This window comes from Balaenoptera physalus, assembly GCF_965194825.1.
Source record: "Balaenoptera physalus genome assembly, chromosome: 6".
Taxonomy (NCBI): domain Eukaryota; kingdom Metazoa; phylum Chordata; class Mammalia; order Artiodactyla; family Balaenopteridae; genus Balaenoptera; species Balaenoptera physalus.
In genome coordinates, this window is record NC_138885.1 from 84,280,329 (window position 1) to 84,297,123 (window position 16,795).

Below are 16,795 nucleotides of genomic sequence, written 5' to 3' on the forward strand. Positions count from 1 at the left end.
TAATAACAATCTTTGCAATAATGCTCACGCGTAAAAAACATATAACGTGAATAGATTGAGGAAAGGAATAATGGTATTGCAGAGGTAGGATTCCTAAATGTGTGAGCTGATTAGAAGGTACAGGGGAAAATAACAATATTAATAACTGTATAAACTGATGCTTATGTTCTTATGATAAGCTAACCATTTTATGTGGGTTACCTCCCTTAATATTCACAATAATCCTATAAAATAAATACCAGTATTGCCCTTATTTTACAGAAACGATACAATTTAGAGAGCTTTAGTACATAAGCAAAGGTCATATTAGTTGTAAACGGAACAACCATGATTTGAAACAAATAATCTAATGTTTGACTCTTGGCTCATAACTCTCAAATCCAGATTATGAGCAATATGGAAAATTTTTTACAGATGTGTGAGAGAAAGAAGTACAGATTCAACTGATATTTTTTTGTTTTGGTAAATTTTTAAACTGATATAATTTCAAACTCACAGGCAAATTGCAAGAATGGTACAAGGAACTTCAATATACCCTTAACCTAAATTCAGCAGCTATTTATACTACATACGCACACACACACACACACACACACACACACACACACTCAAACTATGCATAGAATTACTTTTGTCTTCTTTTTTTTCATTTATTAAGAGTGAAATGATGCTAGCACATTTACATATTGACACCAGAAGCCAATTGGAATTTGCAATTTGTGACTGACCTTTTGGAGAGAATTTAGGTCTGGAGGTAACGGTATGGAATAAATTAGTATAGACAGAGGTTGGTAAAATTCATAAAAATCAATCAGATTCCTGAGTGAAAGACTAGAGAAACAAAAGGACAATTCATTAGGAGTAGGATAATCCTATGCAACAAATGTCCAGAGAGGAAAAGTTATGGAGGTACAGTCATAAGGTTAAAAACTTCAGAAAGTTCAAGAGACCTAGGGAAAGGTTAGATTTAGAATTCAAAACGTCTTCAGTGACCTTCAGTACAACATTTTGGGTAGCATACTGAAAAAGGAAACTAAATTACAAAGGTTAAGGAGAATAATCAGTGAAGAAAATTAAAATAAATGTTAAGAAACATGTTGCTCATGTATGAACAATTAACATGTTTTATTTTCCCTTCTGTGATTTTGCTACTCATATTCTTTTCTTTCATCTAGTACATTCTGCATCAAAATTTTTCATAAATACTTTGGAGTGGTTGGACAGGGAGTTTGGGGTGGCACAGTATACAACAATGGCCTTCCTGGTGTTCATTCCTTCAGTCTGCAAGGGTCCAGCTTGAGGCAAAGGGAGGATTCATTTTTCTGGGAACACACACAAATCTCTGGATGCCCCAGTGAGGTCGGTGCACAGGTTAGAGCAGGGCCATTTTTACCAGTAGTATATTCATCCCTGTCTAAATGAGCAGCATAGGATTTGGCTCAAGTAATTTACTACTTAGAAACTAAAATAAAGAGTGGTGCTTTGAATGAGGTATTTGGGGTAGAGTGGGGTATTTGGAACATATATGTAAACAACTGTGTGAATATATTCCATGAATATATCTATGTACGTATGGGTAGGTATATATACTTTACCTTGTATCATGGCTCCAGTTTAGAGAAAACTTTTGTTCTCTACAACTCAAGTCAGTGAATTCATTTTATGACTTAGGTGAATAAATTCAATTTTGTTAAAAAATATTTTCAGTAAACAAGTTCAATTGCCCTTATAGATACATTTTATCTGCACTGTATTTATCACAAGGGCTATTTCTTTATAGATAAAAGCTGAATAATCTGGAGGGTCTATTTCTCCTCATAAAAATATCAGAGCAAGGATCTGTAAGTCATCATCATCATAATATACAATCAAACTTAAGATATTTTCCTTCATCTGGTTATGTTTTTCAAAAGAATTTTTTATCCATGGTGTCTCCATAGTCATTAGAATGAAGTTACTCTCTAAATGTTTTCTGCTTCAGTTTCCTTATTTTTAAGTGACACAATATGTATAGCTAATTCCTAAGGCTGTTGTAAGGTTAAATGTTACATTTTGTAATAGTGTCTTCTTCTATTTCCAACTCATGATAATCTTCTTCCTTCCTCAGATATCTAATTCAAAAGATATTTTAACTGAGCAGTATCAAAAGCTCAAGAATGAGTTATCTACTACCCATATTGGTAACACCAGTCAGTGATGCCTGTCTTCACATGCTGTGAAGGGTAATCTACTTAACAAAGAGGAACTATTTAAAACTTATACTTAAAATTATTTGAATTAACACATACATCCTTGTTTCTCTCCTCTGTATGTTAATCTCTCACAGCCCTGATAATATGAAAGCCACCAAGTTATAAAAAGTAATTTTTTGCTATTTTATATTTTTAGAGGAGTTATAATAGTGATCTTGAAGGGATCTCAGGATATCATTTAAATTAACACCATTGGTCTGGCTGGGACTATACCTATAAAGTATCTGACATCTGACACTCTGACATCTGATGTACCTGAGAGAGGGAGGAGGTACCATACACACACTCAGTAGCCAGTTCTCCTCAATGACAACTTAAATCAGGAGCTTTCCTATTAAGGAAGGAAAAAAATAGCAGTAACACCATACACAGTGTCTTGAATATGACAGGTCATCTTTAGTTTTTAATAGACCAATGTTTGAAATTTTGTCTGTTTCCCTATTTAACACTGTGGCTAGGCAAAGGGAATGCGTTCTAAGTAGCTGACCAGGTTTTCTCTCAACTATTGTCTTCCTTTTCTCCTTCCTCCACTTTCTCTCTCACTCCCTTTCTTCCTTCTTGCTTATCTCTCCCTACTTCTTTTTCTCCCCCTTTTCTATGAAAGGAGAACCATAATTTGAGGACTGAAGCACTGAGCCTAAGCCACCTCTATGCTACCCATTGAGACAGGGACAGATTTTTAGACTTTCTTGTTGATTCTGGTTCTGTACATTAAAGTATTGGTATGACTGTTAAATAGAGAAACCTGAACAGATAAAGTTTCATTATATTTAAAATGTATTTAACAAATATCAAAATTAATTGTGAACGCCTGATAGGGATACAGAAAACTTTAATTTACTTACTGGTCATTAGTCGAAATTTTAATTTCAAATACATTTTAAACCACATTAATTTGTCAATAAATTTTTAAATTTGATACCACTTGCAAATAAAGTTATGGTAAATTAAAATATTTTAATATAAATTTTATTGTATAATAATATATAATATTATATTTGAATATGAATTATGAAAATATGTGAGGCGTTATTGACCCCTTAATGAATAATGGTTGGTCTCAGGTCATCAAACTATAGTTTGTTGAATCCTTTCTTATAGGTTTAAACTCCCAAAGGTCAGCATATTTATAGCATATTTACTGCAAAGTGGCAAGTTATCCTGATAATACCATGTTAAAATTCTGCTAACATTCTTTTCATGCAGAGACTCTCATTGGGATTAACATATGTCACAATTCAAAAACCTAAACAGAATTCTATTTAAACCTACTGGTTCTGAAGGAGAAAGTGTTCAGGTGTTTATCTGTAGCACTTCTGGGAGAAATGCCAAACTTATAGACCATTAGTATTCCTGCAACTTTACATTCTCTTCCTAGAAATTATTCTTCTGAAAAATGTACAATAATGTTAAAGTGTTAGATAATTATACTATATGTGGTCATATCTGTAATGATTTACTGATAGCTAAGAAAAGAAGATGAGCAGGTGTACAGCAAACATTTAAAATAAAGGGTAAACTTGGCCTTACTGTGCTTTCCCATTAGTAAATGTATATCAGGACGATTGTGCTGCCACCATGATTGAAATACTTAGATTAGTATTAATAACAACAGGAATAATATAAATATCAAATCCGACTATATGTCAGGTGTTTTACATCTTCATGGAAGATGAAGATGCTTTAATCTTCATGGAAGCCAAGCAATGTAAGTATTAATAGTTCCACTTTAAAACTGAAAAAACTTAATTGTTGACAGCTTAAATAAGTACAAGGTAACTAATAAAACAACCTGCATTATCTTCGCATCCCCAATATCTGTAGTAAGTTCTACTTATAGTAAATGTTAAATAAATATTTATTTTTAAAAATGACCATATAACTCCTGGGAAGTAAATTAAATCCATCCACAACGTTGTATAAATATTACCATCTTGAACTACAAGGCTTGTCCAGTAGGATGAGGGGATTGAAGTTTCTAGTCAGAGTATCATCAAAGTGCATGGCAGTAAGGAATAAACTTACATGAGGTGAATTTCATGACTAGAAAAATGAAGAGAGGTGAGGAAACAAGATGCTTCAATGAGACCGAAGAATGGATGTTTTGGAAGGCAGGACATGAAATATTTGAGGTTCCAAAAAATTGATGTGTGTATTACCAGGTGTATCTGTGGGTATAAAAGTGGGGAGATAAAAATAAAATTGCACACCTTTTTATGTTATATTCTCTTTTAAGGTATTTAATTTGCTTATGTTTAAATGCATTGTGAGATAAACTAATTCAGGCACTGAGTTCTTTTAATTTTATTTTTGCCAGTGCCTGCCCAGTGCCTGACACTAATTGATGTTTAATATTGTTTTGCAAAGTATGATTAAAACAACACAAGAAAGAGAATAATTTCAATGGCAATAAAAGAAACAGAAAGGACAGAATTTTGTGTTCACAGAGGATGTTACAGCCTTGAGAATCATAGTAGAGATATTTTGTTTGAAAATGGGTTATGGCCATATTTGTGAGTGGCTGAAGTGGACAAAAATCTTGTCATTAACTCTTTTAAGTTCCCAAAAGGAGTAGGAGAGGAATGGTGTTTAATGAGTACCTATTTTTAGATAGATGCCAAGGCTCTGCACTTACTTTATTTACTCGTCATATCAACTGTAACAGCTAAACATTAATAATCCCATTTTACATATGTAGGGAAAAGGCTGATAGGATTAAACAAGTTTCTAAATGCAATGCAGCTGGTTTTTGTTGAAAATAGAAAATTTGAAGCAGTTTTTTGCTGAACCACATTTATGAGTGAATGTGTTTTTTCTGTTTCTCCCTCTCAGTAAACATCAGATTTTGCCTTTGAGCATGAATATCAAGTTCCTCAACTCAAAATTAAGCCTTCAAATGTTGTGCTCCTAAAAATAGTGTTCTTTTATTTTAATATGTAATCAGGAGTTTTCTAGGCCTCGTAATAGATTGAGCCTTGGTAAATTAGTCTCATAATTACTCTAGGTGGAAAAAAATTCTTTCAAACCCATATTATATTAAAATTGACTTGTCACTTCATCTTCTTTCCTTGCACTTGAGTAAAGCCCTAATAAATGCATTTTGGAAATGGATTTCCCTCAAGAGCTATTCTCACTCATTTGTCACAGAAAAAAAAAAAAAAAAAGTAAAGAAAAAAGGCAGAAAATATCCAACATCTGCTTCATGTTGAAGATAAAATTCAATCAAATAAATTTTGCTTATTTTTCTTTTTTGCACATTTGATCATATTTCTAAATGGACCCCAAAGAATTAATTATCTAATCTGATAAGATGTTTCTCTCTTTCTATTGGTTATAATTTCTAAACCATTGTGTGTATGTGCTTGTGTGCGCGTGTGTAAATAAATCTTTCACTTATGGGTTATGGGAACTTTGTCTATTGCAGGTGGCTTGATTTGCTGATTGTTATGTCTTTGATTCAGTTAGTAATCATTAAAAACTCCTCAAACCATCGCAATAAAAAAATAACGTATTTCCTGACCTGCAAGTGTTCTTTTAATACTTTTGGTCAATGGAGGCTTAAGTTTTTTTATTATGCCGCTTCTATTTCCAACTTGCCTTCAAAGGAGTTTGATTCATTTTCATTTCTTGCTAGCTTGTTTTTCTTTTTTCTTCAAATACAGTTTTAAATGCAATCAAATAATTTTTCAAGCATCTTATAAAAGCGCTCTGGAGACAGGCAAGTTTACCAGGTTTAATAAACTTTATTCAATAAAGTATCTAGAGCAATACATCTTTGAGGGTTCCAGACGGTTGATGAACCATTGTGAAGGCATTAGCACCTGCTTTCACACTATATGTAAAGTGTCCCTGCATTTGCACTGCACTGCCAAAAGCAAGAACAGTTATATGTTCCAGCAAGAAAAAAATCCTAAAGTATAGTATAAAAAATGAGTTTAGTACTAAGACATAGTTTTGTTTTCTTTTCTGTGAAGAAAATAACCCATGGATATGTTATAATAGAATGCCCTTTAAGGTATTTTTCAGCATATAGAAAACATATAGCTTTCAACATATAGCTTTATTAGCCCAGTACAAAATACTTTCTCAGTACCCGGAAAGGTCGTGGGAATCAGATTCCACACGCCCTCCCTGCTGTAAGCAGCTGGGGACCACTTCGACAATCAGGGTTCCCAGAATTCTCTCTTCCGCAAGGGGCCTGGCTAAGGCCGGCAGCACTCAGGAGATCTCGCGAGATCTGGTTTTAGGCGAAGAGGCGCGTTTGTTTGGGAACTGGCTTGGAATTTGGCGGAGGCGGTGTGATTCCCAGGACCCCAACCGGTGAACTGGTCTGTACCTACCCGGCCTAGACACCAGGACGGGCTAAAGCACTCTGGAAGACGAGAGTCGCGCGGCGCCTGTGGGCACGCACCCGCCACATTGGCCCCCTCCCAGTCCGTGGCCTTCAGGCCTGGCCTTCAGCCTGGGGCTAGCGGGACCCCGCGCTGCTCCCCTGAGGAGACGTGATGGCGAGAAAACTCAGGAGAGCCAGACCTCATATGGCCCTGCTGCGGGGGACGCGTGGCCTCTCGTCTGAGGAGGAACCCCGGCTTTCGTGATCCCGCGTGGTGGGGCTTTGTCTTGTAAGTATGGTCAGCTGAGACTGGGGCCCATTTCTGCCTTTCTCTGTGGTCCCTACGTGCCTCATAGAGACCCGTCCTCTTGCAGCCCCTGTATCAGTTCCTTCATTTACCTCTCACTCATTACACACTGGAAGCAGCAGAATTTACCTATAGAGGGCACCGGCCGAGCCCTGCCTGCTTTGTTCAGCAAGCTCACAGTCTGCCCACTCAGACTAGAATCCAGCCCATGGGCCACGCTCATGCTGTGAAAAGGAAACATGATGAATCGTAAAATGATAACACAACTGAAACAGCAGTGGTAAAACAAACCAGAAAAGCAGACATAGGCATATCATATTCAAACTGCAAAACCAAAGAAAAAGAGGCATTGAGTGGAGTCTGTAAAACTAAAAGCATATCAACTGTGCATAGGCCCTGTACTTTAGTTGACAGTTATTTTCCCTGGGGTACAGGTTATTTCTGATACTGCTATACATATACACTGGAACTGAACAATTAAGTACATGGATGGCAGATGCTGGGAGCCGGGTTTCTCAGTGTTGGAGTGGGAGTTTACAGAGAAACAAGAAAAGGAAGTTAGAATAATCTATGTGGTAATGGATTTTAATTGGAGATATCAGTATGAACTCATTTAAGGTAAGATAGATACAGATGGTTACATATAGAAATAATTATAGATATGTTTATATACATGGGTTACTATTTGCACATGTACTTCCTTGTTCCTTCCACAAAGAGGGCCCAGAAGCAGCAACACTTTAGTGGTGAGTACACCAACTCTCAGATACTGGTTTCTTATGCTAGTCTCCAGTAAAAGGAACCAGGCTTTTTGAGAAATGGCGGATTCTAGGACAGGTGTAGGAAATAAATACTATGAGGCCAGAGCACCTTAGTGAGAACATGTAAGGAAGTGCTCAGAAAACAACACAATGATGGAAGTATGTCAGAGGGACACAGGAGCTGACTGAAAGAGCTTCCAATGGCCAAAGATGGACACATCTGAGCAACAAAATAAATAAAATAGTATTTGATTATAAACTAGAGTATAAAATAAATATAAGTCCATATTCAAATAAATGATTAAATAAATAAACGAGAAGAATGGAAGAATAGAAAAACTTCCTTGCAGGAGAATTCCAAATAATTTATGTAGATGCTTTTTAAGTCTAGGCAGTGCCTAGTGACTTCCTTCCAAATAGTATCTATAAAAAGAAGGAAGGGGAAGTAACTTCACAGTGAAGAAATTTGACAGACACTACCTTAGCCAGGTGATCAAGGTCAACATCAATCTTTATAAGTCATGTTGATAAAATATGCACTATAAGAGGGCTCTGTGGCTTTCCTTCTCCAAACCCATCACCCCAGTATAATCATAAGAAAAACATCAAATTCCTATCAAGAGATAGACAACAAAATACCTGACCAATATCCCTCAAAATTGTCATCCAAATATGGAAAGTCTATGAAACTCTGACAGGCAAGAGGAGATATGAAAACTAAGTGTAATGTGGTATCCTGAGTGGGATCCTGGATCGTAGAACATTAGGCGAAAACTAAGGAAATCTGAATAACATATGGACTTTAGTTAAAAAGTATAATGATTAATTTTATGTGTTTATTTGACTAGGCCATGGGGTGCCCATTTGGTCAAACATTATTCTGATTGTGTCTATGAGGTAGTTTATGGATGAGATTAACATTGGAATCTGTAGACTGAGTAAAGCAGATTGTTGTCCCTAAAGTGGATTAGCCTCATTCCAGTTGAAAACCGGAATAGAACAAAGGCTGAGTAAGAGGGAACTCCTCCTGACTGATTGTTTGAGCTGTGATCTTGGTCTTTTCAAGCCTTCGGACTCAGACTGAAACATCTATTTGTCTTCGTTCTAGGGACTGCTGGCTTTGGGACTAGAAATTATACCATTGTCTTCAGACTTGGACTGGAACTACACATTTGCTTTCCTGAGTCTCCAGCTTTCCTACTACAGATCTTGGAACTTCTCAGACTCCATAATTGCGTGAGTTGATACCTTATAATAAATCTCTTTATGTTTTCTATGGAGAAGCCTAACTAATACAATAAGTATACATCAATATTGGTTCATTAGTGGTAATAAATTTAAGATATAGTACTTGGGATTCTAGGCGCCAGGTATATGAGGAGTCAGTCTCTGTACTGTCTTTGCAGTAATTTTTGTAAATCTAAAACTACTCTAAAATAAAAATTTTATTTAAAAAAGAGTTGATGTTGGGACTTCCCTGGTGGTCCAGTGGCTAAGACTCTGTGCTCCCAGTGCAGGGGGCCCAGGTTCAATCCCTGGTCCGGGAACTAGATCCCACATGCCACAACTGATAGTTTGCATGACGCAACTAAAGATCCCGTGTGCTGCAACTGAGACCCAGTGCAGCCAAATAAATAAATAAATAAATATTTTAAAAAATAAAATAAAAATAAGATAAATAAAAAACAGTTGATGTCAGATTTTGAGCCCGTGTAAATGAATGGTTGTTACATTCCTAGAATTTGAGGAGCTGGCATTACAAAAAAAAAATTAGGGTATATAGAATAAGTATTTCTGTATATTCTATATATCTTAGTATATATTGAATATTCTACATATTTTATATTTGCTTCAGTTTTGAGAAATCTTAAATTGGTGCTTTATTAAAGTAGTTAACTCAGGTAACATACCACATAAATATTTTCTTTTGCTTTCATATAGATATTCCTAATTTTATGTTTTGATATTCAGTTTTATCGAATGGGTAGTTTAAAAATCTTCCTCAAATTATTTTGAAGTGGTTAGAATATCAAACATAAATAAATAATAATGATAAGGAAATGAAATTGGGTTCAAATGTCAGTTTTTATATATCTGAATGTCATTTAGCATTAATCCTATTGACGGCATTTTTACTGCTTTGACATTTTTGTATAAGAAGAGGTGAAAAAATAGTTACAGGATGTAAATTAGTTTATGGACTGAGACTTGTAGGGTTAAGAATATTCTTTTTGATTGTTTTTGTTTTTGTGTTATTTTGGGCAACTTATTACAAACAGAATTATTTAAAAACTCATCCATAACTGTTTACTCTAGACTTGTGCACATCAGCAATTTAAGTACTTACAAATAAAGTGGAATTAAAAGAAGACTCTAACTCTGCTCATTCTGCTTAATTAAGTGGATATGATTATATCCTTGTGAGATAGACTTGTGAGGTAATTAAGCCTTGGAAACAACTTGAAGTACTTTGACTCCAGATCCTAGACTCATGATCCAAGCTACGCCAAAACCCCTAGATTGAGTGGGTCCTAGTTTCATAAGACTCTCTCAGCAGCAGTTAGTAACCTGTATCTGAAACTCCAGTTTGTCTGCTTCACTCAGTAGTGGCTTCAATACACATGGTCAAACTTCTTTCACTCACCTCTAAGGGCCAGTGAGTCATTGCTACTTCACTACTCCTGCAACCGAGATAGGAAAGAAATAGTCTCCCTTTATGCAGTTGCTGTACAACCAATTTGGGATAAGTTGCTAAGGGACCCGGTCTAAAGACATTAAACTGACACAACCTCACTTTGAGCTCTATATCACTAGGCATCATTGTTTCAGAAACTTCATGGCCTCCCATCTCTTGATAAATTCCCTTTCACTTTGGGAGAATTTTGGCATAAGGGAATTCCCCACCTTTCCCCAGAGGTCTGTGTCTAGAAAATTGTCACAATTGTCACAATTTAAACTTTTTACCTTGTGCTTTTTTTGATATCTCTGATTCTAAGATGAGCAAGCAAATATGATTGCTTCCTCCCACTTAAAACTACCTATCATGAACCAACAAAGAATATGAATAAAACATCATCCATATTTTCATCCAATCCATATTTTCCATTATTCTTTGGTATGGGCATCAAAAAACTTTCTTTAGTTTCTTTTACTTAAGGATGTCATAGCAACAAGGAGGAAGTAGCCTAGATACACTAATCACCACTCAAAAGAGGTGATGTACAAATACCACACTTTGTATGAAGGAAAAATAAATTTTTATTGGGGAAAAATTCTCTGTGATATTGCCATGAGTCTTGTGACAAGCTTTTGTTCTGTTCTGTGGTTTCAAGGATGTTTGTTTAGCAAACAGCCATGGAAACTGGATCTCCCCCTGGGCAGAAGGTAGATGTATTTACTGACCAGAAAGGTAAAGATAGTATCTGCCTCTGCAGAGAGAGTTAGCTGGGGTTGGTGGTCTTCTTTAAAAGATGAGAGCTTTCCTAAACTTGGGGCTCCTTAGCTTTGACATGAACCCACTTTGTGCATTGCATCCATCCATGCCCCCATGGGGCTTGTAGAGCAAAGAGAACCCAAGTGAACCTGAAGCTTCTGAGGCCTGCTGTGCCATGAGTACTAATGTCCTTTGTCTCTAACACAGAAATCCTTGTCCATCTATGCCACTGTGGCATCCTAACTGGTTAGTTTGAAAATAGGGTAAAATCTCAGACCGTTTACAGTTGTTGACAAAGTTTATGGGTTAAGCTACTGATATTTCAGGCTTTGCTTATTTCTTCAACGTAGATTAGCCTGTCTTAATAAACACTCACAGGGATCTTAAGTTCAATGTGTCCCAAATTGAACTCATTTTTGTTTCCCTAAACCATTCTCTCTTCAAGTGATCCCTATTCCAGTAAATTTTACTACGAATTACCAAAAGCAGAAACTTGAGAGTGACCAGCCTTCACTTGCAATCAATTACTGTCTTATTCTTGACTCCCAAACTGGACCATTTTCATTCTTTGCTTCTACTATTCTCCTCTCATCTATTCTTGAACCAGAGAAAAATCTCAAAAGGGAGATCTAATTATATTAATTTCTAGTTTAAAATCTTTCAGTGACTTCTGTAAAATCAAAATAGTTCAACTTGGCTTCTAACACCTGGCCTTTATGTCCAGCCCCACTGCTCATTCTTCTCTCTCATGAAATCTAAGCTCCAGTTGTAATAAACTTCTTTGAATGACTCCTGTGTGTTTTAGTTTATCCCAGATCACCTGGTTATACTGTTCCTTTGGCCTGGGACATTTTCTTTTCTATTTTTCATCTGCCTAAAATGGGTGCAGACAGCACAAAACATTGAAGAAACCTCTCTCCTCTCCAAGGAATACAAATAGAGAATGTCAATACGACCTAATTAACAGTGACGTTTCTAGAATTAATACATTCAGAAATTTGCTTCACAAATTTGTAGAATTAATTTCTTCAAAAGAAGTATCAACTTATATAGAAACTAGAAAAAAAATAAATCACACTTTACTAAGGTGATGAAATAAGCATTTGTGTGCATGGATGAGTGTATTTTATGAGGGTACGATTAATTTTGAAGGGTAAATAAAATTATGATTTTTAAAATATGTCTTTGATCATAGACAATGCTAAATTAAAATATAACTAATTCTGATTGGCTGTATTAAATGAGGCATTATTACTAAAATTAATGACAGCTACACTTTGACACATTTTAAATCACGCACTAGACCAAGTTACTTACATATGTTATATCATTTAATCCTGATAATATTCACATGGGTGGATACTCATATTAAGTCATTTTACAGATGATGTAGCTCAAGTTTAGAGAGGTCAATTTGCCTAGTGTCTTTGAGCCAGATGGACATAAGCAGAATATGAGCTCTGGTCCTCAAATTCCACAGTAAACCTCTTTACTCGACAGGCTCAACTGCATGCTATTAGCAGAGTGTAAATGGAAGTATATGGTGCCCTCTCTGAAGCAGTGATAAATGTGATGGATGAAAATAGGCTGCTTATTTATTAGGAATTATAATATCACTATTGAACACCTGTCTTTCATACAAGTAAAATTATTTACAAATGAATTTGGAAATCTGATTAAAAGAAAAATCCTACTATGGTGAATTATTTCACCATTATTACTAAGCAGGAAAACTGAAGTAGGATACGGTGTTTCATCTAAATCACTTAAGTTCCAAATCCTGGGTTCCTCAGAGTGTGGGCCTATTTCATCACCACATAGCACATTGCCCTGTGGTGAGTTCTGTCCAGACTATCCTGAAGACTCTTTAAAATTTTAGCTGATAACACCTATCTTAAAATGTGTGTTCACATTGGAACCAGCATGAAATTATACAAGGGCATACTTTGTCCCATTCAAATTATTTAGAGAACATTCACCTGTTAAGAATCAGGCTTTGTGATGTTATTGAAATGCTCGAAGATAAAGATACTATCTTGCTGCTAAGAATATTCAACTAAACAATTAGAATTAATTCTTTGTGAAACTCATAGGAGGCTTTTTCTTCCAAAGCTACTGTGAGTTGAAAAATTTTGTTTCAAGCATTTTCAAAGAGAAAATTAATTCAAATTAAGTTTCATTTGCAGCTTGCTAAAATATGAAATATGAGATAATCAAAATGATAATACATATATGATTAAATTTATATAACATTATGAAAATTGCAGTTTACAGAGTTAATATTTGTTACAGGAAAGTGTATGTCCAGTGGTTACTACAAGAGGCAGTAAAGAATAGAGATTTGACGTCAAAACTCTAAAATTAGTCTGGCTAGTCCACTTAGGCAGTACCACTTCTTTGCTGTGTGATCTCACTGATTAATCTCCTTTGCTTTGGCTTTCTCATCTATAAAATGTGGATGATCATAATACCAATTCCAAAACATTTTTTTTGTGTGTGTGAGAATCAGTGTGTTCATGTAGAGAGTTATAAAAATGCATGAAATATAATTTAATAAATATTAGCTATTTTCATGGGCCAGACACTGCTAAAGATATGTACACATTATCTCACTCAATGTACTTATATTATTATGTGAGATATAATATTATTCTCATTGATGGTATGAGGAAACCAAGGTCTAGTGAGGTTAGGTTAACTACTTCATGGACATATTTTTTTATTATCCATTATATTCAGACCTTTATGAAATAAGATTTAAACAAAATTGCCCTGAAGCTTCCTAAAAGGCTCATCATTGGTCTAGATTCTTGGTGTCCTTGTGCTTGTAGATCATAAATATAATTTTGTAATTAAATTTAAGACGCCATTATCATCAGTATGCTACATTGATATGAAAATACCTTCAACTAAAGCTAAATTCTGACAACATTGCACTATAATTACCAAGTCTAATTCTCATTTCTATTTCAGAATTTTTTTAACTTTTATTGTATTTCATGTTTAATGTTAGTTTTCCCTTTCATAAAATTTTAGCATGATATTAGTGTTATATACTTGACTCATTACAGTTACATCTAAATTGTATCATTATTTTTTATATTGTGCCTACTGACTTAATGGCTTTTCTTTCTGACTACATCATTCTGTGTGTGTAAGGAAACAGGTATCCCTGCTCACAGTTGGTGAGGATATAGAGTGGTATAATATTTCTGGAGAATAACTTGAAAATACCTACCAAAAGCCTTTTTAGTTCATATACCCTTTAGCTGAAGATCTACTTACAGTAATCACAGGATTCTTCAGTGGTACATAGTTTATACTGGTGAAAATAAAGGGCCTAGTTTTTTCTATAAAGGGAAATCAAGTAGATTAAGATACACTATATGATTGAATAATTGGGAATCATTAAAAATGATATGAAAGAAATACATATAACAGTATGTGAAGTGTATGCATATATATATAGATCTTCTTTATCCATGAATTTGTAAATGGTAATAGTTGTTCAGTTAAAGAAGACATAATTTCAAATATGTTCAAAAATGTTTCTGCATTTACAGCATTAGCTTCATGGACATGGAACTGGAAAGGGTCATTTCTGAGGAATCCAACCTTGTCTCAGTAATTCTTCCAGTATGAAGACATGCTTTCCAGTGTTGATCCTGAGTACTTTTTTTCTTTTTTTTACATCGTTATCTGAGTATAGTTGCTTTACAATGTGGTGTTAGTTTCTGCTGTATAACAAAGTGAATCAGCTGTATGTACACGTTTATCCCCATATTCCGTCCCTCTTGCGCCTCCTTCCCGCCCTCCCTATCCCACGCCCTAGGTGGCCACAAAGCACCGAGCTGATCTCCCTGTGCTATGTGGCTGCTTCCCACTAACTATCTATTTTACATTTGGGAGTGTATATATGTCCATGCCATTCTCTCACTTCGTCCCAGCTTCCCCTTCCCCCCACCGCACCGTATCCTCAAGTCCATTCTCTGTGTCTGCGTCTTTATTCCTGTCCTGCCCCTAGGTTCATCAGAACCCTTTTTTTTTTAGATTCCATATATATGTGTTAGGATACGGTATTTATTTTTTCTCTTTCTGACTTACTTCACTGTGTATGACAGACTCTAGGTCCATCCCCCTCACTACAAATAACTCAATTTCGTTTCTTTTTATGGCTGAGTAATATTCCATTGTATATATGTGCCACATCTTCTTTATCCATTCATCTGTCAATGGACACTTAGGTTGTTTCCATGTCCTAGCTATTGTAAATAGTGCTGTAGTGAACATTGTGGTACATGACTCTTTTGAATTATAGTTTTCTCAGGGTATATGCCCAGTAGTGGGATTGCTGGGTCATATGGTAGTTCTATCTTTAGTTTTTTAAGGAGCCTCCATACTGTTCTGCGTAGTGGCTGTATCAATTACATTCCCACCAACAGTGCAAGAGGGTTCCCTTTTCTCCACACCCTCTCCAGCATTTATAGTTTGTAGATTTTTTGATGATGGCCATTCTGACTGGTGTGAGGTGATACCTCATTGTAGTTTTGATTTGCATTTCTCTAATGTTTAGTGATGTTGAGCATCCTTTCATGTGTTTGTTGTCCAGCTGTATATCTTCTTTGGAGAAATGTCTATTTAGGTCTTCTGCCCATTTTTGGATTGGGTTGTTTGTTTTCTTGATATTGAGCTGCATGAGCCTCTTATATATTTTGGAGATTAATCTTTTGTCAGTTGCTTCATTTGCAAATATTTTCTCCCATTCTGAGGGGTGTCTTTCATCTTGTTTATGGTTTCCTTTGCTGTGCAAAAGCTTTTAAGTTTCATTAAGTCCCATTTGTTTATTTTTGTTTTTATTTGCATTTCTCTAGGAGCTGGGTCAAAAAAGGATCTTTCTGTGATTTATGTCATTTATGTCATGGAGTGTTCTGCCTATGTTTTCCTCTAAGAGTTTTATAGTGTCTGGCCTTACATTTAGGTCTTTAATCCATTTTGAGTTTATTTTTGTGTATGGTGTTAGGAGGTGTTCTAATTTCATTCTTTTACATGTAACTGTCCAGTTTCCCCAGCACCACTTACTGAAGAGGCTGTCCTTTCTCCATTGTATATACTTGCCTCCTTTGTCAAAGATAAGGTGACCATATGTGCATGGGTTTATCTCTGGGCTTTCTATCCTGTTCCATTGATCTATATTTCTGTTTTTGTGCCAGTACCATACTCTCTTGATTACGGTAGCTTTGTAGTGTAGTCTGAAGTCAGGGACCCTGATTCCTCCAGCTCGTTTTTCTTTCTCAAGATTGCTTTGGCTATTTGGGGTCTTCTGTGTTTCCATACAAATTGTGAACATTTTTGTTCTAGTTCTGTGAAAAATGCCATTGGTAATTTGGTAGGGATTGCACTGAACCTGTAGATTGCTTTGGGTAGTACAGTCATTTTCACAATCTTGATTCTTCCAGTCCAAGAACATGGTATATCTCTCCATCTGTGTGAATCGTCTTTAATTTCTTTCATCAGTGTCTTATAGTTTTCTGCATACAGGTCTTTTGTCTCCTTAAGTAGGTTCATTTCTAGGTATTTTATTCTTTTAGTTGCAGTGGCAAATGGGAGTGTTTTCTTAATTTCTCTTTCAGATTTTTCATCATTAGTGTATAGGACTGCAAGAGATTTCTGTGCATTAATTTTGTATCCTGCTACTTTACCAAATTCATT

General features: G+C 35.5%; 1 long non-coding RNA gene across 2 annotated transcripts in view; it reads left to right on the forward strand.

Annotated features, from left to right (window-relative positions):
• The first annotated feature begins 362 nt into the window (after window positions 1-362).
• Window positions 363-16,795, forward strand: part of LOC309663432 — a 173,555-nt gene continuing 157,122 nt past the window's right edge. The window contains exons 1-2 of one of the 2 annotated variants that reach the window (XR_014265268.1): window positions 363-6,874; window positions 8,762-8,889. This is a non-coding gene — a long non-coding RNA (uncharacterized lncRNA). Of the gene's footprint in view, window positions 8,890-16,795 lie in introns of both variants that reach the window. The other variant, XR_014265267.1, reaches the window with a different exon arrangement.